Raw genomic sequence first — 25,789 nt, 5'->3', positions numbered from 1 at the left:
AAGCTTCATAGAATAGAAGCAGCCCTTTTGTTTTTCTAACTTGACCCCTCGCTGGCATTTTACAGGCATAGTTTCACACATAATGGTTCCCTGGAACTCTGTGCTGGGCCAACAGAGGCTGTGGTTTTGGTTCTGTCCAGAGATCACAGATGTTTATTCTATCTGGGACAAAGGGTTTGCAGGGCCGTTTGTACAAATCGTTGTTGTGTGAAATACTTTGCAGAAGCTTTTAGCTAAAGCAAAAGGCTGCCTTAATCTCTTCCTCTAAGACATTTGTGTCACGACTTCCTCCAAAGTCGGTCCCTCTCCTTGTTTGGGCGACGTTCTGCGGTCAATGTCACCGGTCTTCTAGCCATCGCCTATCCACCTTTCATTTTCCATTTGTTTTGTCTTTTCTTCCCACACACCTGGTTCCAAGTCCTTGTCCGGAATTGTTTATTGTAAGTGCTTGTGCACGTTATGTCTGGTGTGCGTCGGGTTTTGTACCCATTGTATTGATTGTTCTGGTTTCCAATGTTTTTTTATTATTAAACTGCACCGTTGGAAACACAGTTATTTCTCTCCTGCGTCTGACTTCTCTGCCGCCAGTACGCACCCCTTACAATTTGTTTTGTCAACAACTCATCAATAACTGAATTATAGTCAGTCAGTCAGTCAGAGGCCCTAGTCCATCTGATCTAATCTGGGAGTTGAAGACTGGCTGTCTGTCCTGTTAGGCTCTATCTAGAACATGATGGGACACACACACACTAGGTAACAAGGAATGCTTCACTCAACACCATACAGTACTGACTGCCAGAACTTTTTTCTCAACACGTACTGTGCTGAGAATGCACCAGCACTTGTTTTCTTACATATATTGTTTTACAAAACATACACATACAAACAACAACATACAGACGTGACAGCACCCTCAGTGCAGTAACTGTGTAGTATTAGCTGTCATTGACAGGCCAGGGGTATATATTTAGGTCATTTGACATCTTCCCACCACTGTAAAATGGGGGACAATTCCTCTTGAGCTTCCTCATCACTAGCCCTTCTATCCTTAATGTTAACCATGTGCATTGATGTTTGGACAGCATGCTGGTGATTAACAGTTCTGTGTTGGATGGATGGACTCGGTAGAGAGACAATGCAGAGGATTGTCCTGTAGGCTACCAGCTGAAGTCTGCATCCCAAAGGAATAGGATGCCAATTAGGATGAGGCTCTACTCAACTCGCTAGGGTTGGTGTGTCGTACTGAGACAGGAAGTTTCTCGTAAATTCTCCACATTGGTGCACTCTCAAAACCCTTCTCCACCTTAAGGGACTGTGTCATGGATGCTGTGCTTATCTCCCCTCCCCCATGTCTTCTCTTTAAGCTGTACCACTAAACATTGAGGCTGATTTCTCTCTAGGCTGTAAAAGGCCTGGTTATAATGTGAGGTAATAAACTATCTGATGTCAGGGAGGCAGAGGTCTGCTATTCTCAGTGTGTCACAGGATAACAGTCAGGAGCTAATTCAATAAAACAACCTCCTCTCACATGGCATTCTTCTTCCTTCACTAGCCTGCAGTCTCCCATCCCTCTCTCATTACCTCCTTCTCCATCACCCTCCCTCCTGTAAATAGCCGAGCTAGGCTCTATAGGGTCAAAAGTCTTCCTGCAATGTATATCGATCCCCATCCGGTACACACACACAACTTTTGATGACTCAGGTCAATGAATCATTCTCCGTTTTACACTCAGTCCCCTGCTCAACCCTCCTTAACGACAGGGAGACTAAATACACTCTGACTTCCCTGGCTAAACGGACCATTAGAGAACCACAGCTTACGTGGGACCATAAGGAGAGTAATGGCCCATGTCATGAGTTAATACAGTTACTGATTATATCTATAATATATAGGCGTCCAGACCATGTGACCACCTGACCAGGAAGAACTCTGGGCCCTAAGGCTATATCGGCATGGTAGCCTAGTGGTTAGAGCGTTGTACTAGGAACCGGAAGGTTGCAAGTTCAAACCCCCTAGCTGACAAGGTAAAAATCTGTCGTTCTGCCCCTGAAGAGGCAGTTAATCCACTGTTCCTAGGCTGTCGTTGTAAATAAGAATTTGTTCTTAACTGATTTGCCTAGTTAAATAAAGAAGAAAGAAAAAATATCAGTTAACTGGTCCTTTTTGTCAAGGGAAGGAGGAATGTATTCAATAGGTCACCAAGCCTAATGGATTCTATGGTACTATATATGTAAATACATCCACAATGTATGTCTTCTATGGTACAAGAAATGTAAACAAAAACACAATATTCACCTCCATCTTTACTGTATCCCCACACATTTTCTTTTTTTCAGATGGACCTGAAACTACTTCTGATTTCAACGTTGTTAGGAGTCATTTGTTACAGCAGTGCTCAGCAAGGTAAGATTATTCTCTATCTTATCTCAAGTTTCTGATTTACTTACGGTAACTTCCACCTTGTTAGACCAAATCAACCCTCAACAGTAACACCAGTATTCTGTATCTGTACACTGACTACACAGTACATAATATAATCATAATATATTTCTACTAAACCGCATCATAAATGTACAGAATAGTGATTAACTGCCTGATGTCCCGTAAGGGTGAGCCGACCCCAACTGAGCATGCTGCTGTAATGTAATGATGTCATTAGCCGGAAGAAGAAGCAGCTCCACCTACACTGTAAACCCCAAGACATTTTTACTCAAATACTTCAAGTAAGTTGATCTCAAAGTCAATGAAAAGTCATTATTTCTTGAAAATGTTTAAGTTGTCCTGACTCAACTAAACAAGGCAACAGTAAACATGTCCTCCCACACAGCTAATTACTATAGCTCCCGGTTTAGGCCAATCAGTGTAACTTTCTAGATGCCGTATCTCTGTGGTTAGACACATCATCCACCAAAGTTTCGTCAAAATCGGGCCAGTGCTGTCTGATGTGTTACAGATCCACAGTTCCCATCATTATGTTTGGAGGAAAAAGGGGGAGGCTTGCAAGCTGAAGAACACCATCCCAATCGTGAAGCACGGGAGTGGCAGCATCATGTTGTGGGGGTGCTTTGCTGCAGGAGGGACTGGTGCACTTCACAAAATAGATGGCATCATGAGGAAGGAAAATTATGTGGATATATTGAAGCAACATCTCAAGACATCAGTCAGGAAGTTAAAGCTTGGTCGCAAATGAGTCTTTCAAATGGACAATGACGCCAATCATACTTCCAAAGTTGTGGCAAAATGGCTTAAGGACAACAAAGTCAAGGTATTGGAGTGGCAATCACAAAGCCCTGACCTCAATCCTATAGAAAATGTGTGGGCAGAACTGAAAAAGCGTGTGCAAGCAAGGAGGCCTACAAACCTGACTCGGTTACACCTGCTCTGTCAGGAGGAATGGGCCAAAATTCACCCAGCTTATTGTGGGAAGCTTGTGGTTCCAATCTTCGTGCATTTAAGAATGATGGAGATCACTGTGTTCTTGGGGACCTTCAATGCTGCAGAAATGTTTTGATACCCTTCCCCAGAACTGTGCCTCGACACAATCCTGTCTCTGAGCTCTACGGACAATTCCTTTGATCTCATGGCTTGGTTTTTGTTCTGACATGCACTTTCAACTGTGGGACCATATATAGACAGGTGTGTGCCTTTCCAAACATGTCCAATCAATTGAATTTACCACAGGTAGATTGCAATGATGTTGTAGAAACATCTCAAAGATGATCAATAGAAACAGGATGCACCTGAGCTCAATGTCGAGTCTCATAGCAAAGGGTGTGAATACTTATGTAAATAAGGTATTTCTGTTTTTTATTTTTAATAGATTTGCAAAATATTGTAAAAACCTGTTTTCACTTTGTCATTATAGGGCATTGTGTGTAGATTACTGAGAATATAAAAAATATATATATTTTAGAATAAGACTGTAATGTTGAAAAACTCAAGGGGTCTGATTTCTTTCCGAAGGCACTCAAAATCACTTTAAGTAACTGTACTCAGATATATTAACTGCTACAGGTTTCCTCAAAAGTTGAGTAATGACATTACACTGGGGTTTACAGTGTATGTTTCTTTGAGCATTTCTTTGAGCATAGTAGTGAAGACATCAACTAGGAAACAGCGGAATATTCCATTCTGTCTCTGGCTCAATTTACTGTTCTCTCTGAGCCACACGGTTTTCCAAATTACACAATGGGTACACTCTGGCTTATTACCTGGTTAGGTTTTAGGAGTCTATGATGAGTTTGCTTCTTTTCAACCTTTGTTTTTCCATTCCAGAAGGGAACGAGTGCATCAAGGCTAATGCCAAATCCTGTGGGGAATGTATTCAAGTGGGAGCGAAATGTGGCTGGTGCGTGGACCCAGTACGTGGATATGAATTTGCCAATAACATTGTTGCTGCATTGATGCTACACAACTGTAATATCCACTGACTCAGCGTTACAACTTGCAGGTGTATGCAAATCATTGAAAGAATAATCTAAAGTGTTCTTTGGAATTTTAAACACTAGTGTGTCGGGCAATATTGTTTGTAATATAATAATAATAATAATATAATAATATAATAATTTTGGGTGGATTCCCTCTGAGTGCCATAATGCAATGTTTCATAATACTTATACCTCCTCTCTCCCAGGGGTTCCTGAAGCAGGGTGAGGCCACATCAACCCGCTGTGACGAGCTGGAGTCCCTGAGGAAGAGAGGTTGTAGCTCCACCAAGGTAGAGAACCCCCGAGGCAGCCAGTGGCTCCTGGAGAACAAGGCTGTGACCAACCGCAACAAGGGAGCAGAGAATCTCAGAGCAGAGGACATCACACAGGTCCAGCCACAGAAACTCACCCTCAGCCTCAGATCGGGTAAAAACTTAAATGGAACTGCTATGTTTAAATGGGATGCGTCCCAAATGGAGCCCGTTTCACTATTTAGTGCACTACTTTTGGGTTGGGTAGAAATTGGGTGCCATTAGGGATGTAGTCTTAGTTAACTTTGCTTCAGCCAAAACATCTTGTTTGACAACCATTGTTGACGCAGCGTTGCTGAGGGTAGTTTTTGTTTATCCTGCTCTTCCTCCGTGGTCTTTCACTGTTATGTGACTCCCCTTTTTTTCTACTGTGTTATTAACTTGTTAATTGTTTACTCCATGTGTAACTCTGTGTTGTCTGTTCACACTGCTATGCTTTATCTTGGCCAGGTCGCAGTTGCAAATGAGAACTTGTTCTCAACTAGCCTACCTGGTTAAAATAAAGGTGAAATAAATTAAAATAAATTAAAAAGTTACAATAGCCTCCATTTTCTTTTGAGTGTTTAAGCTATTATTATTTGGAAGGAGTGTTCCTTATACTCTTTCCTGTGAAGGCCAGCACCTTATTTGTCAGGGAAGGTGCACATGAATCAAGATTTCAGTGTTCACATCAATGTAAATATGCCAGAGTTAGCAAGTCAGTAGTCCCCGGCTTAACCTTGCCCATTTGTCTGTGTACTGCAGGTGAACCCCAGTCTTTTAACCTGAAGTTCAAACGAGCCGAGGATTACCCCATTGACCTCTACTACCTGATGGACCTGTCCAACTCCATGAAGGACGATCTGGAAAACGTCAAGAACCTGGGAACACAGCTCATGCTGGAGATGTCAAAGATCACGTCTGATTTCAGAATCGGTGAGCTTGAGAATCAGCCTGGTTGTATGAGGACTGAGGATGTCCATATTTCTTTGAACCTCTTCTCCATTTTAAATGGATCTCTTCTGCTTTCAGTTCTGGTTGGGTGCATATTGCATAGTTATACAATGGGTGGGTCTAATCCTGAGTGCTGATTGGTTAAAACCGCATACCAGCAGGTGTCTATTCCACAAGTTACCACGGGCTATGACTTTAAAATGACTATTTACTCGGTTCCATCTGACTGCACAATCCACTGTCTCATCAGCCCAGCCAGGCACTTTCTAAACTTGATCTCCACTATGAAAAGCATCTAGACATTATCTCACATTTCTTTTAGACTAACTGTTAGTTTTCAACAGCTGAGATTTGTTTAAACCTTGCTGTCTGCCTTGCTGTCTGCCTTGATGTCTGCCTTGATGTCTGCCTTGCTGTCTGCCTCTCGGACATTTGCAACATTGTTTCAATATTCAAATTTCATCTCAAGCTGTCCCATAATTATGTACGTGTCGAGACGAGACAGACACCGGCAGCGTTTCTCAGCCAGTCAAAATCATGAATCAGCTTGCATCATTTTTATGAATAAATATAAAGAAATGTAAATTGAAAAAAAGTTACAACGAAAGTCTTTCCAGCTTCAGTTTAACGGGATTGTGTTAGCTGTGTTGTTGGCTAGCTCCTATGCCAGGAGAAATCACGCCTCATTATCTCATTGTCATGGTTGTATCCAAATAAATGTCACTAGAAAACAGCTTATGCAAATCCAGCAAGTTTGCTGTTATTCTGGATGCACTGTTTGACCATGACTGTAAGTTACCCGTAGTTGGCTAGCTAGAAAGCAAGGGATAAGAACGTTACCAGCCAGTATGGCAATGGAACATCAAGAACGAACGACTGGGTCGCATCCATACAGAACATAAAGACTGAACGATTGGATCAACGACCAGCCGGTTTAGGTAGCAACCCTAGATTTGTGTCTGGACTAGATCTTGTGGAAGGGTGACAGTACGAATGAATTCATAAAAATAAAAAAACATTTTTAATGAAGATCTGTCAATCATTATTTGAATATGTTGGTAACCCCTGGTATAAAAGTGATGATGCCCTCAAAGCCGGTGTTGAGAGGATATATTGGCACGGTTTGAATGCCAATAACAACACCCGTGCCAATATATCCTCCAAACACCATTGTACTACAATACCCATAATGCCCATAAAGATTTCCGGTTTGATCTTAGTATAGACGTTTCGAAGCTAACAAATTGGTGTCCCGTCTCCCTAACAATACAGTTTATGTATGGGATGGATCTCTTCTTCTTCTTCTAGGTTTTGGTTCCTTTGTAGAGAAGAAGTCGCTGAACCCCTGTACTGGGGACCAGAACTGCACCAGTCCCTTCAGCTATAAGAACGTCCTAAAGCTGACCAGCAATGGACAGGAGTTCAATACCCTGGTGGAACAACAGCAGATCGATGGAAACCTGGACTCACCAGAGGGAGGCTTCGATGCCATCATGCAAGTGGCTGTTTGTGGTGTAAGTAATATGTTTTTACATCATATTTAGGGATAGTTTCCCAGACATAGATCAAGCCTAGTCCAGGACTGAAACGATTTCTCCAATGAGCTTACTTTATACTCCAGGACTAGGCTTGATATCTGTCCAGAAAACCAGCCCATGAAGTTCCAATAATACTTTTATCAGGGCTTTATATTGACTTTCTCATGGTACCAGACCTCAAGACCCTATTCTCATTTGAGAATGGCTGGAGTCAGGGCTTAATGTGTATATGCTTAGAGAAGGCCTTTTTATAAAACGTTTGAAAGTTCATTCACTCTAGGGCGCTAAACTGCTATTTTAAGAGGGTAACCTCTCACATAGTTGTTCATAGTTTTTGATATATACTTCCTGAATCTTTCGTAAGTCTTGTAATTTTGTTCTCTGGTATTTCTGTAGGCTGTGTCCATTTTCTGTATGGTTAATTTTGACATGTTTTAATAGTCCTCCCTCCCTTCCCCAGGAGCACATTGGCTGGAGGAACGTCACCCGTCTGCTGGTGTTCTCCACTGACGCTGGCTTCCACTTTGCTGGAGACGGGAAACTGGGAGGGATTTTGCCCAACGATGGGAAATGCCACCTGGAGAACAACATGTACACAATGAGCCACTACTATGTATGTATGGTAATGCACTATGTAGTATAATAATACACTATGTAGTATAGTAATGCACTGTGTATTATAGTAATGCACTATGTAGTATAATAATGTACTGTGTATTATAGTAATGCACTATGTAGTATAATAATACACTATGTAGTATAGTAATGCACTGTGTATTATAGTAATGCACTATGTAGTATAATAATACACTATGTAGTATAATAATGTACTGTGTATTATAGTAATGCACTATGTAGTATAATAATACACTATGTAGTATAATAATGCACTATGTATTATAGTAATGCACTATGTAGTATAATAATACACTATGTAGTATAATAATGCACTGTGTATTGTAGTAATGCACTATGTAGTATAATAATACACTATGTAGTATAATAATTCACTATGTAGTATAATAATGTACTGTGTATTATAGTAATGCACTATGTAGTATAATAATACACTATGTAGTATAATAATGCACTATGTATTATAGTAATGCACTATGTAGTAGAATAATACACTATGTAGTATAATAATGCACTATGTAGTGTAATAATACACTATATAGTATAATAATTCACTATGCATTATAGTAATACACTATGGAGTATAATAATGCACTATGTATTATAGTAATGCACTATGTATCATAGTAATGCACTATGTAGTATAATAATGCACTATGTAGTATAATAATGCACATTGTAGTATAGTAATGCACTATGTAGTATAATAATACACTATGTAGTATAATAATTCACTATGCATTATAGTAATACACTATGCAGTATAATAATGCACTATGTATTATAGTAATGCACTATGTATTATAGTAATGCACTATGTAGTATAATAATGCACTATGTAGTATCATAATTCACTATGTAGTATAGTAATGCACTATGTAGTATAATAATACACTATGTAGTATAATAATGCACTATGCATTATAGTAATACACTGTGTAGTATAATGATGCACTCCTATGTACTGCATGTATTGTGACTTTTCTTTCTAGTCTTCTGTGTGATCTGTATTTTGAATATGACAAGATTTGAAGGGAATGGGCTACTTGCCCTTAGTGATGTCATCAAAGGGCTTACCTGATACCTGTACTTCCTCATTGTCTCCCTGTAACAGGACCACCCCTCCATCGCTCACCTGGTTCAGAAACTTAGCGACAACAACATCCAGACGATCTTTGCCATCACAGAGGAGTTCCAGCCTGTTTACATGGTCAGTTGTGTGTGTGCGTGCGTGTGTGTTTGCGTGCATGGACGTGTGTGTGGAAAACATTTTCTTCTTTCCTGTGCTTGTCTGTTGTAGGTCAGAAGAAGCCCATCTCTTTGAAGAGCAGCATCTGCTCCTTGTTACCAGTAGCATCTCTTTGGATCTCTGGTTGTTCCCCAAATGGCACCATGTTCCCTAAAAAGATCCCTATGGGCCCAGGTCAATAGTACTGCACTTTGTGGGGAATAGATTTCCATTTGGGCAGCAGCCTTTGAATGTTCCCTGCTGCCCTCTAGTGCTTTTCAAGCCAATTAGAAGTCTGCCTGGAGTTCCGTAATGACCTTTTATCATATCCCCATCAGTCCAATGTTTGGACAATATTTGCAATCTGTCAACCTCGGTAGAATGGCGTTCTCATGTAGTTGATTACATGATGCTTCCCAAATGGCACCCTATTCCCGATATTAGTAGTGGACTATGTAGGGATTGAGTGCCATTTTGGACGCAGACTTGCACTAGGGTGGTACCAGAATAACAACCTATCCCTCAACGTAACCAAGACTAAGGAAAATGAGGAAAATCAACAACGAACTAGAATGGTGCAAACACACCAAGACAGTTGTGAAGAGGGCACGACAAAACCTATTCCCCCTCAGGAAATTAAAAAGATTTGGCATGGGTCCCGAGATCCTCAAAAGGTTCTACAGCTGGAGTTCCGGTGACGCAACTTAGGAAATGGCTGCCTAGTTTTTCGTACTGCACATCGGTTAGGTATTCCCCCCCCTAAATTCAAGTATTTACTCTGAGCATTACAATAACTTCCACAAAATGGAAAAGGGGAAAATAGGAAAAGGTCGCGGAGCTACAACAACAGCCCGTAACAAGACAGCAGAAGATATAATCGTCGATGAACCCGAGATGGCTAATGCTAGCGCAAATAAGATAGCAGCAGCAAAAGAACCCTCATTTCGTGAGGTGATGAAGGAGGAATTGCATGAGGCGCTCACAGGCTTACGAGAGGAACTTCGAGAAGATGTAAGAAAATAACTAAATGAGTTCAAGAAGGACATGAACCAGAAACGGGAAGAAAACAAATTCGAACTTCACAGCATATCTACAAGAATGGGGGACGCAGAACAGACACATGGAACTTCACAGCATATCTACAAGAATGGGGGACGCAGAACAGACACATGGAACTTCACAGCATATCTACAAGAATGGGGGTCGCAGAACAGACACATGGAACTTCACAGCATATCTACAAGAATGGGGGACGCATTACAGACACATGGAACTTCACAGCATATCTACAAGAATGTGGGACGCAGAACAGACACATGGAACTTCACAGCATATCTACAAGAATGGGGGACGCATTACAGACACATGGAACTTCACAGCATATCTACAAGAATGGGGGACGCAGAACAGACACATTGAACTTCACAGCATATCTACAAGAATGGGGGACGCAGAACAGACACATGGAACTTCACAGCATATCTACAAGAATGTGGGACGCAGAACAGACACATGGAACTTCACAGCATATCTACAAGAATGTGGGACGCAGAACAGACACATGGAACTTCACAGCATATCTACAAGAATGGGAGACGCAGAACAGACACATGGAACTTCACAGCATATCTACAAGAATGGGGGACGCAGAACAGACACATGGAACTTCACAGCATATCTACAAGAATGGGGGACGCAGAACAGACACATGGAACTTCACAGCATATCTACAAGAATGGGGGACGCAGAACAGACACATGGAACTTCACAGCATATCTACAATAATGGGGGACTCAGAACAGACACATGGAACTTCAAAGAATATCTACAAGAATGGGGGACGCAGAACAGCGCTTTGGGGAAACGGACAGATGGAACTCCGCAGTCAAGGAAATACTTGAACAGTCACTGAAAAGCCAACACGCACTACAGGCAAAAGTGACAGAACTCGAAGGTTTCTCACGTCGAAACAACATTAGACTTTATAGCGTAGTAGAGGGCGCAGAAAAAGACTCTATGCCCAACATCGTGGAGGGACTATTCAAGGGCATACTTGAAGATGACACTGCCCTGGGAATCGAGAGAGCACACCGAGCTCTGGCCTCAAAAACCCCCCAGCGGCGCCCCACCAAGATCCATAGTAGTACAGTTCCTAAAATTCTCAGTCAAAGAGAAAGTCTTACATGCAACCTGGAAAAAGCCTGTTAACTTCCAAGGCCAACGAGTGTTCTTTGATCATGACTACGTGTGAGAGATACTGAAAAGAAGGAAAGAATACACCCCCATTAAGAAAGCACTTAAAGAGAAGGGTATTCGCTTCCAAACAACCAGACCCGGCAAAAATGTGGGTATTTCTGGAAAATGGCCCGGTTACATACGAGCCTGCAGACGAGGCGGCTGAGGACCTGAAGACAAGGGGCTTCCCAGTGGAGTTTACCGCCAGGAGAAAGGTGACATCACCAGTGGAAAGACTCGAGCAGGTTTTCCTCATGGATCGTTGTCAACAAGCAGGGTCATGGGGAAAGAAGGATTGAATGATATGCACGCATGACCGATATAGTTTTCACTTGTAATTAACCGATGTGTATAAGCGACGAAATAGGCACCCTTATTATTTTTGGTTCCACCAGGTCTTGTTTGTGACTACGTCACGCATTTTCATATCTGAGCGTGGGGACCATCCTGAGGACAGGCTCATCCCCTCAAACCCCAGAGGCAAGAGACAGTCCTCTGACATGGGAGTCCAAATACCAAAGTATTTTCCCACTGTGGTTTACTTTATTATTGTTCTTGATTTTTCGTTCATTTTTAGGTTCATGGTAAGCAGGCAGATATGGTGCACAGGGTTTTGTATTTATATCGATGCATCATGGGGAATTTAAGACTGTAAGGGATTTCCTCCTCTTCGTCTGAGGAGGAGTAAGGATCGGACCAAAGCGCAGCGTGGTAAGTGTTCATGATGATTTTAATTAAAGAAAGCACTGAACACTGAATCAAAACAATAAACGAATACGTGAATTTACAAAACCGAAACAGTACCGTGTGGCCCAAACACACACATGGAAACAAACACTCACAAACCAAAAGTGAAACCCAGTCTACCTAAGTATGATTCAAAATCAGAGACAACTAACGACACCTGCCTCTGATTGGGAACCATACCAGGCCAAACACAAAAACCAACATAGAAAAACAAACATAGACTGCCCACCCCAACTCACGCCCTGACCATACTAAAACAAAGAATTAAATAACAAAACGATGGTCTGACCTTAGTTCTGTTGTTATGTCTTTGTTTTAGTATGGTCAGGGCGTGAGATAGGTGGGCGGTCTATGTTCTTTTTCTATGATTTGGTATTTCTGTGTTTGGCCTGGTATGGTTCTCAATCAGAGGCAGAATTGTGGGTGATTATTTTCTGTTTTGCGTATTCACCGTACAGGACTGTTTCGTTCGTTCTCGTTATTTAGTTTTTTGTGTTCATGATAATAAATTATAAATGTGGACACTCACCACGCTGCGCATTGGTCCTCTTATTCTTCCACCACAGACGAGCGTTACAGAATCACCCACCACCAAAGGACCAAGCAGCGTGGTATTGGGTAGCAGCAGAAATCTCGGGACTCATGGACATGGGAGGAGATTCTGGATGGCAAGGGACCCTGGGCACAGGCCGGGGAATATCGCCGCCCCAAGGCAGAGCTGGAGGCAGCAAAAGCTGAGCGGTGGTGGTATAAGGAGGCAGCACGGCAGCGTGGCTGGGACGAGAGGCAGCCCCAAACATTTCTTGGAAGGGGGCACACAGGGAGTGTGGCTAAATCAGGTAGGAGACCTGCGCCAACTCCCCGTGCTTACCGTGGAGAGAGGTGGACCGGGCAGGCACCGTATTATGCCGTGAGGGTGTCCCCGGTGTGCAGGCATAGCCCGGTGCGTTACATAGCAGCGCCTCGTATCGGCCGGGCTAGAGTGGGCAGCGAGCCAGATACCATGAAGCCGGCTCAGCGCATCTGGTCTCCAGTGCGTCTCCTTGGGCCGGGGAACATGGCACCAGCCGTACGCACGGTGTCCCCGGTTTGCCAGCACAGCCCAGTGCGGTATGTTCCACCTTGCTGCACTGGCCTGGCGGGGAGTATCCAGCCAGGTAGGGTTGTGCAGGCTCGGTGCTCGAGACCTCCAGTGCGCCTCCATGGTTCGGTCTATCCGGTGCCTCCTCCATGCACCAGGCCTCTCTGTCTCCTTCCTCCAGGTGCTCCATCCTGTCCAGCGCTGCCAGAGTCTCCCGTCTGTCATGAGCTGCCAAAGTCTCCCGTCTGTCCTGAGCTGCCAGAGTCTCCCGTCTGTCCTAAGCTGCCAGAGTCTCCCGTCTGTCCGGAGCTGCCAGAGTCTCCCGTCTGTCCTAAGCTGCCAGAGTCTCCCATCTGTCCTGAGCTGCCAGAGTCTCCCGTTTGTCCTGAGCTGCCAGAGTCTCCCGTCTGTCCGGAGCTGCCAGAGTCTCCCGTCTGTCCGGAGCTGCCAGAGTCTCCCGTCTGTCCGGAGCTGCCAGAGACTCCCGTCTGTCCGGAGCTGCCAGAGTCTCCCGTCTGTCCGGAGCTGCCAGAGTCTCCCGTCTGTCTGGAGCTGCCAGAGTCTCCCGTCTGTCCGGAGCTGCCAGAGTCTCCCGTCTGTCCGGAGCTGCCAGAGTCTCCCGTCTGTCCTGAGCTGCCAGAGTCGTTTTTTTGTGTTCATGATAATAAATTATCAATATGGACACTTACCACGCTGCGCATTGGTCCTCCTCTTCTTCCACCACAGACGAGCGTTACAAAGGTCATAAGTCTCAATGTAAACGGACTGGGGAGTGCCATCAAGAGAAGTAAGGTAATAGCAAAGATGAAACGGGAGAGAGTTGTCATACTATTCTGGCAGGAAACTCACTTATCCACACCTGAACACGAGAAACTCAAGAAAATGGGATATAGGAACACTTTTTTTTCTTCTTACAAAATGGGTAGAAGGGGAGTTGCAATCTTGATCCCAAATTCAGTTAATTTTGAGTTTGTGTCAGAAATAAAAGACACAGGGGGTAGATTTATACTTGTTAAATGTAAACTGGATAACAAGGAAGTTACATTATTTAATGTATATGCACCCCCAGGGAGTGACATGGTCTTCTACAGGAAGTTACATTATTTAATGTATACGCACCCCCAGGGAGTGACATGGTCTTCTACAGGAAGTTACATTATTTAATGTATACGCACCCCCAGGGAGTGACATGGTCTTCTACAGGAAGTTACATTATTTAATGTATATGCACCCCCAGGGAGTGACATGGTCTTCTACAGGAAGTTACATTATTTAATGTATACGCACCCCCAGGGAATGACATGGTCTTCTACAGGAAGTTACATTATTTAATGTATACGCACCCCCAGGGAGTGACATGTTCTTCTACAGGAAGTTACATTATTTAATGTATACGCACCCCCAGGGAGTGACATGGTCTTCTACAGGAAGTTACATTATTTAATGTATACGCACCCCCAGGGAGTGACATGGTCTTCTACAGGAAGTTACATTATTTAATGTATACGCACCCCCAGGGAGTGACATGGTCTTCTACAGGAAGTTACATTATTTAATGTATACGCACCCCCAGGGAGTGACATGGTCTTCTACAGGAAGTTATATTATTTAATGTATACGCACCCCCAGGGAGTGACATGGTCTTCTACAGGAAGTTACATTATTTAATGTATACGCACCCCCAGGGAGTGACATGGTCTTCTACGGGAAGGTGTTTGATTTAATTGCCACAGAAACCACTGCCACTCTTATCCGTGGAGGGGACTTTAACACAATTCTAAACTCAAAATTGGACAGCACAAACCAAAATTGGAAAATGAGCCTAGTTGCCAAAAAGATCAATAGGATACTGCAGGACTGCTCGATACATGGCGTGACACCCACAAGACCGATAAGGAATATACTTTTTACTCAGCCCGCCGCACTGAATACTCCAGGTTAGACTACTTTTTTTATGTACAGTGCAGATAGACACAGGCTTAAGGATTGTAGGATTGGGCAGAGCGACTTATCAGTTCATAATGGAGTTTACCTTACTCTACACCTTGATAGCAAACCAAGAACTACTATATGGAGACTTAATACAAGCATGCTGAATGATCCAGCATTCAAGGAATCAATAAAGTCAGAATTGAACATCTCTCTGGAGAATAATGATACTGGGGAAGTATCTCCTGCTATATTGTGGGATGCAGCTAAGGCGGTTATTAGAGGGAAGATCATAGCCACATCATCTCTCAAGAAAAAGATTAAAGCACAGAAACTGCTGAAATTACAGGAAAGCCTAAGAAACTTAGAACGTTCTCATAGTCAATACAAAGACCCTCTTATATTACGAGAGATTCAAAAGGTCAAACAGGAAATTGACCAGATTTATAGAGAAGAAGTAGAGAAAAAGCTTAGGTTCCTGAAACAACGATATTATGAAGCAGGCTCAAAGGCAACCAAATTACTAGCATGGAGACTCAGGAAACAACAAGCACAGAATAACATTTTCAAAATAAAAGACCCTAAAACAAAAAAAAGATCACATGCAAATGAGATGAAATACAGAATGGATTTGAATCATATTACACAAATCTGTACAAGGCAGATGCACAGACATTAGATCACTTTTTGAACTCACTTGATCTCCCGTCAATTGGGACAGAGCAAAATGATAGACTATCTTCAGAAATATCCACAGAAGAAATTAATAAAGCAATAGCTCAACTAAAAGTCAACAAGTCTCCAGGCACTGATGGCTTCCCTTCAGAATGGTTCAAGACCTTCAGAGAACAATTAGCACCTCTACTTAAGGCCTGTTTTAACTGGAATCCGAGGGAGGGGGTCTCCCATTGTTATGGACAGAGGCCATCATATCTGTAATCCCAAAAGAGGGTAAAGATAAGAAGGAATGCAGTTCATATAGACCTATCGCAATTCTTAACACAGATTATAAACTATATGCATCAATAATAGCCAAAAGAATGGAGAACATAATCCCAGAATTGATTGACAGAGATCAAACTGGTTTCATACAAAATAGGCAGACACAGGACAATATAAGGAGAACACTACATGTCATGGACGACATTACTCAGAATAAGACAAGTGCAATATTAATCAGCCTAGATGCAGAAAAAGCATTTGATTCAGTGGGATGGGATTACCTATTCCAAGTTATGGAAAGATTTGGTTTCAATAAAGAAGTGATACAGTGCATCAAAACATTGTACTCGTGTCCGACCGCTAGAATAAAGATAAATGGACATTTGACATGAACGATAAAATTAGAGCGAGGAGCAAGACAAGGCTGTAATCTATCACCCACGCTCTTCTCCTTTTACCTGGAACCATTAGCACAGACAATAAGACAGGACCCAACCTTAGAGGGAATAACAATAAGAGGCAGGGAACATAAGATATGCATGTATGCTGATGACGTTCTGTTATTCCGTAAAGACCCAGGCTCAAGTGGACCCAAATCGATGGATGTTTTACAAACATTTGGAACATATTCACGGTATGTGCTTAACGTACACAAGACCCAAACCCTAGTTTATAATTATACCCCACAGGAAGAGCTGAAGAGTAGGTATAACTTAACCTGGACCTCTTCATCCAAATCAAATCAAATTGTATTTGTCACATACACATGGTTAGCAGATGTTAGTGCGAGTGTAGCGAAATGCTTGTGCTTCTAGTTCCGACAATGCAGTAATAACCAACAAGTAATCTAGCTAACAATTCCAAAACTACTAACTTATAGACACAAGTGTAAGGGGATAAAGAATATGTACATAAAGATATATGAATGAGTGATGGTACAGAGCGGCATAGGCAAGATACAGTAGATGGTATTGAGTGCAGTATATACATATGAGATGAGTATGTAAACAAAGTGGCATAGTTAAAGTGGCTAGTGATACATGTATTACATAAGGATGCAGTAGATGATATAGAGTACAGTATATACGTATACATATGAGATGAATAATGTAGGGTTTGTAAACATTATATTAGGTAGCATTGTTTAAAGTGGCTAGTGATATTATTTTTACATCATTTCCCATCAATTCCCATTATTAAAGTGGCTGGAGTTGAGTCAGTGTGTTGGCAGCAGCCACTCAATGTTAGTCTGATGGCCTTGAGATAGAAGCTGTTTTTCAGTCTCTCGGTCCCAGCTTTGATGCACCTGTACTGACCTCGCCTTCTGGATGATAGCGGGGTGAACAGGCAGTGGCTCGGGTGGTTGTTGTCCTTGATGATCTTTATGGCCTTCCTGTGACATCAGGTGGTGTAGGTGTCCTGGAGGGCAGGTAGTTTGCCCCCGGTGATGCGTTGTGCAGACCTCACTACCCTCTGGAGAGCCTTACGGTTGTGGGCGGAGCAGTTGCCGTACCAGGCGGTGATACAGCCCGACAGGATGCTCTCGATTGTGCATCTGTAGAAGTTTGTGAGTGCTTTTGGTGACATGCCGAATTTCTTCAGCCTCCTGAGTTTGAAGAGGCGCTGCTGCGCCTTCTTCAAGATGCTGTCTGTGTGGGTGGACCAATTCAGTTTGTCTGTGATGTGTACGCCGAGGAACTTAAAACTTACTACCCTCTCCACTACTGTTCCATCGATGTGGATAGGGGGGTGTTCCCTCTGCTGTTTCCTGAAGTCCACAATCATCTCCTTAGCTTTGTTGACGTTGAGTGTGAGGTTATTTTCCTGACACCACACTCCGAGGGCCCTCACCTCCTCCCTGTAGGCCGTCTCGTCGTTGTTGGTAATCAAGCCTACCACTGTTGTGTCGTCCGCAAACTTGATGATTGAGTTGGAGGCGTGCGTGGCCACGCAGTCGTGGGTGAACAGGGAGTACAGGAGAGGGATCAGAACGCACCCTTGTGGGGCCCCAGTGTTTAGGATCAGCGGGGTGGAGATGTTGTTGCCTACCCTCACCACCTGGGGGCGGCCCGTCAGGAAGTCTAGTACCCAGTTGCACAGGGCGGGGTCAAGACCCAGGGTCTCGAGCTTGATGACGAGCTTGGAGGGCACTATGGTGTTAAATGCCGAGCTGTAGTCGATGAACAGCATTCTCACATAGGTATTCCTCTTGTCCAGATGGGTTAGGGCAGTGTGGTTGAGATTGCATCGTCTGTGGACCTATTTGGGCGGTAAGCAAATTGGAGTGGGTCTAGGGTGTCAGGTAGGGTGGATATGATCCATTAAATATCTGGGAGTAAATTTATCAAAAGATACACCCAAACTTTATTGCATGAATAACGATCACATTAACAAGAAAATACATGATGACCTAGACAGGTGAAATTCACTTCCCTTAGATCTTAGTAGTAGAATTGAAACAATCCAAATGAACATCCTGCCAAGGTTACTGTATTTGTTCCAATCACTGCCCATAGAAATCCTGCCTAAACAGTTTAGGGAATGGGATAAACGGATATCAAGGTTCATCTGGAACAGTAAGAGATCAATAACTAGATATACCACATTACAGTTATCAAACAACTGTAGGGGTATGGCCTTACCAAACCTAAAAGATGATTATGTGTCAGCCCAATTGAGACCCCTGGTGTGTTGGTGCAATTCAGAATACGAATCCAAATGAAAAGACATGGAGACTACTTTGACAGAGATACCCATACAGTCAGTACTGGGAAATAAGGACATGGAGACTACTTTGACAGAGATACCCATACAGTCAGTACTGGGAAATAAGGACATGGTAAAAGAAATATACAATAGACAAAATCAGTGGATTAATTTCTCTCTGAAGACATGGTTTAGGGTAGTTAAGCAAAATAATTTTGACAGAGAGTTGCTGAGTTGGCCCGCATACGACCCCAGCTTCATCCCTGCAACCTAGGACAGCAGGTTTAAATAATGGACACAGAAAGGCATCACATCATTCAGTACAATTTGAAGGAATGGGAACCTAGATAACTTCCAGGACCTAAGTAAAAAACATGGCTTGGATAAACAAGATTTTTACAGATACCTACAAGTTCGAAAACTATTTCTTAAGGGAGATAAAAGTGACTGACCCTCGAGCACCTCCAAAATGAATCCAAGTATTCAGTAACGCATACAACTTGGGGAGTAACAAAAAAACTATTTCAAATCTCTACTTGGCTATTCAATCCTCAAAGAAACATTCTACAAATGATATTAAAAAGAAATGGGAGGAGGAACTTAACATTGAAATAACTGATGAAACACGGTTGAACATATTAGAGACTCAACAAAGCTCCACCAACTCAAGGTCATGGAGAGAATTCTGTTGGAAGAATGTTATACGCTTCTTCATAACACCTAAACTGAAATCAAAACAGACTGGCCCACTACACCCTTGTTGGAGAGAATGTGGTCTATTGAGGGCGGACCAATCTCACATCTTTTGGACTTGCCCCTCAATCGAAACTTACTGGGGAGAAATAAGAACTAACGTTGGAAAAGAACAAACATAATGATTTGATTTGATTTGATTTGATTTGATTTGATTTGATTTGATTTGATTTGATTTGATTTGATTTGATTTGAGAACAAACATTCATTTATTTGTACTTGGGTGAAATACCTGACAACTTACACAATTGAGAAAAGTACCTCTTGAAGGTCCTACTGTCATGTTTTGTCATTGATTATCATGCCTTGTCCCTGTTCTTCTCCTTCTATTCGTTTCCCTCTGCTGGTCTTATTAGGTTCTTTCCCTCTTTCTATCCCTCTCTCTCCCCCTCCCTCTCTCACTCTCCCGCTCTCTCTTCTCTCTATCGTTCCGTTCCTGCTCCCAGCTGTTCCTATTCCCCTAATCAATCATTTAGTCTTCCCACACCTGTTCCCGATCCTTTTCCCTGATTAGAGTCCCTATTTCTCTCCTTGTTATTCGTTTCTGCCCTGTCGGTTCCTTGTCTAGAATTCATCGTGCTGTGTTTGTGTATCGCCCTGTCGTGTCGTGTTGTCCTCAGATGCTGCGTGGTGAGCAGGTGTCTGAGTCTGTTTGGTTCAAGTGCCTTCCCGAGGCAACCTGCTGTTCACCTGCTGTTCAAGATCGAGTCTCCAGTTTGTCCTCGTCATTTCGAGTGAAAGTTGTGTTTTTTTGATTGTATTTACTTTACTGGATTAAAGACTCTGTTTTCGCCAAGTCGCTTTTGGGTCCTCTTTCACCTGCATGACACCTACTGGCAGCCAGTAAAAAGGCTGTCACTAGGAAATGGCTACAAAAAGACCCTCTCACAGTGACACAATGGATAGACATTAGAAGAAATACACCAGATGGAGCGTATGATCTCTGCTTTAAGTACTCAACAGGTGAGAGGTCAAGAATACTGGGGAAAATGGGTTTCGTACTTGGAAAAGGTCTAATTGAAAGATGTCAATGTAACTAATATGATGATATGATGATGAAGGTATGAAGAGCACTGTAACTGACAGATCTTTTTTTGTTTGTTCTTTTATTTGACTTTATTTGTACTTTCTTTGTGTTCCTACAATAAAAACCAAAAAAAGTTATACAGCTGCAACATCGAGAGTAGTTTCATCACTGCCTGTTACTGCAATTTACGGCAATTTGCTCGGCCTCCGACCGCAAGGCACTACAGACGTTAGTGCATACTGCCCAGTACATCACTGGGGCTAAGCTGCCTGCCATCCAGAACCTCTACACCAGGCGGTGTCAGAGGAAGGCCCTAAAAATTGTCAAAGACCCCAGCCACCCCATTCATAGACTGTTCTCTCTACTACCGCATGACAAATGGTACCAGAGTGCCAAGTCTACGACAAAAAGGCTTCTCAACAGTTTTTACTACCAAGCCATAAGACTCCTGAACAGGTAATCAAATGACCACCCGGACTATTTGCATTGTGTCCCCCCCCAACCCCTCTTTTACCCCAGTTGGCCAGACCAACCAGTGCTCCCGCGCATTGGCTAACCGGGCTACTCTCTGTTTGTCATATATTCATAGTCACTTTAACCATATTTACATACATACTACACATACTACCTCAATCAGCCTGACGAACCGGTGTCTGTATAAAGCCTCGCTACTGTTATTTTCAACTGTCTTTTTACTGTTGTTTTATTTCTTTACTTACCTATTGTTCACCTAATACCTTTTTTGCACTATTGGTTAGAGCCTGTAAGTAAGCATTTCACTGTAAGGTCTACACCAGTTGTATTCGGAGCAGGTGACAAATAAACTTTGATTTGATTTGATCTCTGAATTTAGATCCTCACAACACTGCAAAAAGTTGTAACTTTAGATTGACTTTACCACTATGTGATGCAGACCACAATCAAACTACTCAGCAATCTTAATGGGTCAGGCAAAACATGACAACTGTTTTGCTCTCGACTTTTCTGATGAGTATTTAGAGATTGACAGGATTCCAATTGACATACGAGTACATGATCATTTAGTGTATTGTGTTTTCTCTCTCAGGAGTTAAAGAATCTCATTCCTAAATCTGCAGTGGGGATACTCTCTGCTAACTCCAGCAACGTTATCAACCTCATTATTGATGCCTACAATGTAAGTATAGATTGGATTGGTTTAGTTACTGGAGAAGATGCACTTCTGCACACTATCTACCTTTCATCCTTAAAGTAGTTGGCAAAACCATGCTGCTGCTACTGTTAAGTCATCACATTTCTCTTTCTGAACTGATCTTTCTATGGGAATAGTCAAAAATATGCATTTCTGCTTTTGTAAAACTGAAGCCTACTGAAAATGTTGTATATAATGTACAAAGGGCTAATTGTTGTTCTTTATGTGCTAGTCTCTTTCCTCAGAGGTGATTCTGGAGAACAGCAAGCTACCAGAGGGAGTGACCATAATGTACCAGTCACGCTGCAAGAACGGAGTGACTGGTGAGGGAGAGATGGGAAGAAAATGCTCCGATATCTCAATCGGTGACGAGGTGAGAAACCAAAACAACATGACATTGAATGTTTCTATTCCAAATACATATGTATTTATTTGAGATTTTCTTTTAAATTCAGGTTCAGTTATTTTAGCTTTCTGATCAAGTAAATATAATGTTTTCCGTATATGTAGGTGTCAAGGTCATTGTTTTTATTACAAAATGTGATTATTATGCCTTATGTGTGAATGCATCCCTTCATCCCTGATCTGTAGGTGTCTTTCACCATAAGCATCACAGCTAAACAGTGTCCTAAAATGGGCAAACCAGAGACCATCAAGATCAAACCCCTAGGGTTCAATGAGGAGGTGGAGATCACTCTGAACTTCATCTGCGAGTGTGACTGTCACAAAGATAGCATTGAGAACAGTGACATCTGCCACAACGGCAACGGGACATATGAATGTGGAACCTGCAGGTAAGGCACTTGTGTTTCACTAGCAGAAGATCTTAACCCTTTATTCACCTTCCATATTGTAATAATTTCCATGGCATAGACATACATCATGATATTTGATACCGTATATACAGTGCATTCGGAAAGTATTCAGACCCCTTCCCGTTTTCCACATTTTGTTACGTTACATCTTTATTCTAAAATGCATTACACATTTTTTCCCCCTCATCAATCTACACACAATGCCCAATAATGATGAAGCAAAAACAGTTTTTTAGAAATGTTTTACATTTATTAAAACAAAAAAACAGATACCTTATTTACATTAGCATGTAGACCCATTGCTATGAGACACACAAAATTGAGCTCAGGTGCGCCCTGTTTCCATTGATCATCCCTGAGATGTTGACTGGACATGATTTGGAAAGGCACACACCTGTCTATATAAGGTCGCACAGTTGACAGTGCATGTCAGAGCAAAAACCAAACCATATGAGGTGGAAGGAATTGTCCGTAGAGCTCCAAGACAGGATTGTGTCGAGTCACAGATCTAGGGAAGGGTACCAAAAACGTCCAGTGAAGGTCCCCAAGAACACAGTGGACTCCATCATTCTTAAATGGAAGAAGATTGGAACCACCAAGACTTTTCCTAGAGCTGGCCGCCCAGCCAAACTGAGTAATCGGGGAAGAAGGGCCTTGGTCATGGAGGTGACCAAGAACCCGATAGTCACTCTGACAGAGCTCCAGAGTTCACCTGTGGAGATGGGAGAACCTTCCAGAAGGACAACCATCTCCGCAGCACTCCTCCAATCAGGCCTTTATGGTAAAGTGGCAAGACAGAAGCCACTCTTCAGTAAAAGGCACATGACAAGGTTTGGAGTTTACCAAAAGGCACCCAAAGGACTCTCAGACCATGAGAAACAAGATGATCTGGTCTGATGAAACCAAGATTGAACTCTTTGGCCTGAATCTCAAACGTCACGTCTGGAGGAAACCTGGTAGCATCCCTTCGGTGAAGCATGGTGGTGGCAGCATCATTCTGTGGGGATGTGTTTCGGCGGCAGGGACTGGGAGACTACTCAGAATTGAGGGAAAGATGAATTGAGAAAAGTTCAGAGATATCTTTGAAATTATTAATACATTTACAAGAATGTCTAAAAACGTTTTTTTTGTTTTGTCATCATGGGGAATTGTGTGTAGATTGATGAGGGGGGAAAAACTATTGAATCCATTTTAGAATAAGACTGTAGTGTGGAAAAAGTCAAGGGAATACTTTCCAAATGCACTTTATAATGTGTTGTAAATCCATTTCTATGGGGCATTAGCATGTGACTGTTTGTATGTGAATATTTTTACATAGGCAGTCAGTCTTTTATGTAGTCCTCCCTTGTTGTTAATAACATTACATTTCCTTTATTATCTGTCAGGTGCAATGAGGGCCGTATTGGTAGACAGTGTGAGTGCAGCACCATCGAGGTGACCAGCGAAGACCTGGATAAGAGCTGCCGTGAAGACAGCGGTACAGACATCTGCAGCAACAACGGAGACTGTGTGTGTGGAACCTGTGAGTGCAAGAAGAGAGAGAACCCAGAGGAGCGCTACAGCGGGATGTTCTGCGAGTGTGACAACTTCAACTGTGACCGCTCCAACAACAAACTCTGTGGAGGTACGCGAGTTCAGTTCATTGGATGATCAGTAAAGATTTTGTTTGCTGTGAAATGACGGTCAAGACCTGTGTTACATCTGAAGACCTGTGGAACATATTCCTCAGAACACAAACTACCTCTAGTGTTTGTGGCGTAATGGGTGATTTCCCAATGAAATTAGAGATCAGTTGATAAAATCAGACATGGCCTTTTACGAAATTAGATTTCCCGTGTTCAATTTAGCTTCATTTCATCTCTAACCTAGAATATTATCTATAATATGAAATGATGTTTGAACTATAGAGGATCATCTCTGGCCCTGTGTGTTGTGGCAGGACATGGTCACTGTGAGTGCAGGGTGTGTATATGTGATGACAACTGGACAGGCAGTGCCTGTGACTGTTCTCTGGACACCACGACCTGCCTGGCTTCAAACATGCAGATCTGTAACGGACGAGGCACCTGTGAGTGTGGCATCTGCAAGTGTACTGACCCAGAGTTCCAGGGCCCCAGCTGTGAGATCTGTCCTACCTGTCCAGGGGTCTGCACAGTACACAAGTGAGTTGAATAAAGGAATGAATGAATTGTATTGGTTTATTTGATTCTGTTTTAACTATGCAGAAAACAACAATATACAACGAGTTTATTTCCAAAATGCTATATTGAAAAGAATTCACACTTTTTTACATCAGAAATGATTCCTTATGGGTACCTTCATGTGTGTGTAAAATATTACTGTTCTCTGATGTTTTTATTCATAGATCTTAGATTTAAATTATTTTTTTGTAAACCACAATGCAAAATGTATGCTTTAGTCTCAGGTCCTGTCTTTCCATTGTTTAGCATGAATGGAATGTTCGTATCCTGTATATTTGACTGTGATACAGTGCATTCGGAAATGATTCAGGCCCCTTGACTTTTTCCGCATTTTGTTATGTTACAGCCTTATTCAAAAATTGATTACATGTTTTTATTTCCTCATCAATCTACACACAATAATCCATAATGACAAAGCAAAAACAGGCTTTACATTTTTTTAGCACATTTATTGAAGATAAAAACTGAAATAGGGAGCATCGCTGCACAGCTATTTTCAGGTCTCTCCAGAGAGGTTTGATCAGGTTCAAGTCCGGGCTCCGACTGGGCCACTCAAGGACATTAAGAGACTTTTCCCGAAACCACTCCTCCATTTTATTGGCTGTGTGCTTAGGGTTGTTGTTCTGTTGGAAGGTGAACCTTAGTTTCAGTCTGAGGTCCTGAGCTCTCTGGAGCAGGTTTTCATCAAGGATCTCTCTGTACTTTGCTCCGTTCATCTTTCCCTCGATTGTGACTTGTCTCTGTGTCCCTGGCGGGCAAAAACAGCCCCACGGCATGATGCTACCACCACCGTGCTTCACCAGGTTTCCTCCAGACGTGAAGCTTGGCATTCAGGCCAAAGAGATCAGTCTTGGTTTTATCCGACCAGAGAATCTTGTTTCTCATGGTGTGAGTGCTTTGGGTGCTTTTTGTCAAACTCCAAGCAGGCTTTCATGTGCCTTTTTACTGAGGAGTGGCTTCTATCTGGCCACTCTACCATAAAGGCCTGATTGGTGGAGTAGTGCAGGGATGGTTGTCCTTCTGGAAGGTTCTCCAATCTCCACAGAGGAAGTCTGGAGCACTGCACCAATCAGGCCTTTATGTTAGAGTTGCCAGACGGAAGCCACTCC

General features: G+C 42.6%; 1 pseudogene across 1 annotated transcript in view; it reads left to right on the top strand.

The window, feature by feature from the left end:
• Positions 1–25,789, top strand: part of LOC123991145 — a 52,337-nt pseudogene that overhangs the window by 8,307 nt on the left and 18,241 nt on the right. Inside the window, exons 2-13 of the transcript XR_006830758.1 lie at positions 2,337–2,403; positions 4,276–4,361; positions 4,634–4,853; positions 5,483–5,653; positions 6,980–7,185; positions 7,670–7,822; positions 8,960–9,055; positions 21,560–21,649; positions 21,897–22,037; positions 22,256–22,458; positions 23,865–24,103; positions 24,419–24,641. The product of XR_006830758.1 is annotated as an integrin beta-1-like (transcript). The remainder of the gene's footprint in view (positions 1–2,336; positions 2,404–4,275; positions 4,362–4,633; positions 4,854–5,482; positions 5,654–6,979; positions 7,186–7,669; positions 7,823–8,959; positions 9,056–21,559; positions 21,650–21,896; positions 22,038–22,255; positions 22,459–23,864; positions 24,104–24,418; positions 24,642–25,789) is intronic.

This window comes from Oncorhynchus gorbuscha, linkage group LG12, assembly GCF_021184085.1.
Source record: "Oncorhynchus gorbuscha isolate QuinsamMale2020 ecotype Even-year linkage group LG12, OgorEven_v1.0, whole genome shotgun sequence".
NCBI classification, from domain to species: Eukaryota; Metazoa; Chordata; class Actinopteri; order Salmoniformes; family Salmonidae; genus Oncorhynchus; species Oncorhynchus gorbuscha.
Note: the sequence above shows the minus strand (reverse complement) of the source record. Positions and strands in the feature narration are given on the sequence as shown.